This window comes from Physeter macrocephalus, chromosome 21, assembly GCF_002837175.3.
Source record: "Physeter macrocephalus isolate SW-GA chromosome 21, ASM283717v5, whole genome shotgun sequence".
NCBI classification, from domain to species: domain Eukaryota; kingdom Metazoa; phylum Chordata; class Mammalia; order Artiodactyla; family Physeteridae; genus Physeter; species Physeter macrocephalus.
Genome location: NC_041234.1, coordinates 11,885,743 through 11,886,710, shown reverse-complemented (window position 1 = coordinate 11,886,710; position 968 = coordinate 11,885,743).

Below are 968 nucleotides of genomic sequence, written 5' to 3'. Positions count from 1 at the left end.
GGCTCTGGACGCACAGGCTCAGCGGCCGTGGCTCATGGGCCCAGCCGCTCCGCGGCACATGGGATCCTCCCGGACCGGGGCACGAACCCGCGTCCCCTGCATCGGCAGGTGGACTCTCAACCACTGCGCCACCAGGGAAGCCCGAAGGGGAAGATTTTTAAGAGATATCGCTCATCTGTTTTATAACCCTCCTATATAAATCTGAGGAAGAAGTGCACAATAATTCTAACATCTTATTTTTCATTATTAATATATTTGTTCCAATTTAGTTATTAATTATCTCAAGGGAAAGAGTCATATATTAAAGGCCCACATTAAGAAAATTCTAGTACAGGAGTCCTAGAGTATCCAGTTATTAAACCATAGCAGACAAAAATTCCATTGGGTAAACTTGCCTTTTTCTTTGTAAGGCTCCTCCCACCACATTTTTTTCTCTTACTGCTTTGGTGTCACCAATATTTGGACACAGGACAAAACCATGGCTGATTTGACTCTCTCTTAGAACTAGAGTGTCTGTGATACAAAGTTTTAAGAAATCTTTGGGATTTATTGGCTCTAGTGGTGAAGGATGGTGGGATTGCCACATAAACATTATCAAGGTCTTCTAAAGCTCCCAGGTTCTGGGACTTCCCTGGTGGCGCAGTAGGTGAGAGTCCGTCTGCCAATGCAGGAAACACAGGTTCGATCCCTGGTCCGGGAAGATCCCACATGCCGCGGAGCAACTAAGCCCGTGCGCCATAACTACTGAGCCTGTGCTCTAGAGCCTGCAAGGCACAACTACTGAAGCCTGTGCACCTACAGCCCATGCTCTGCAACAAGAGAAGCCACCACACTGAGAAGCCCACACACTGCAACGAAGAGGAACGCCCGTGCACAGCAACGAAGACCCAACGCAGCCAAAATAATAAATAAATAAATAAAGCAAGCTAGCTAGCTAGCTAGCCACCGGGTTCCAGTCTGGACCACAC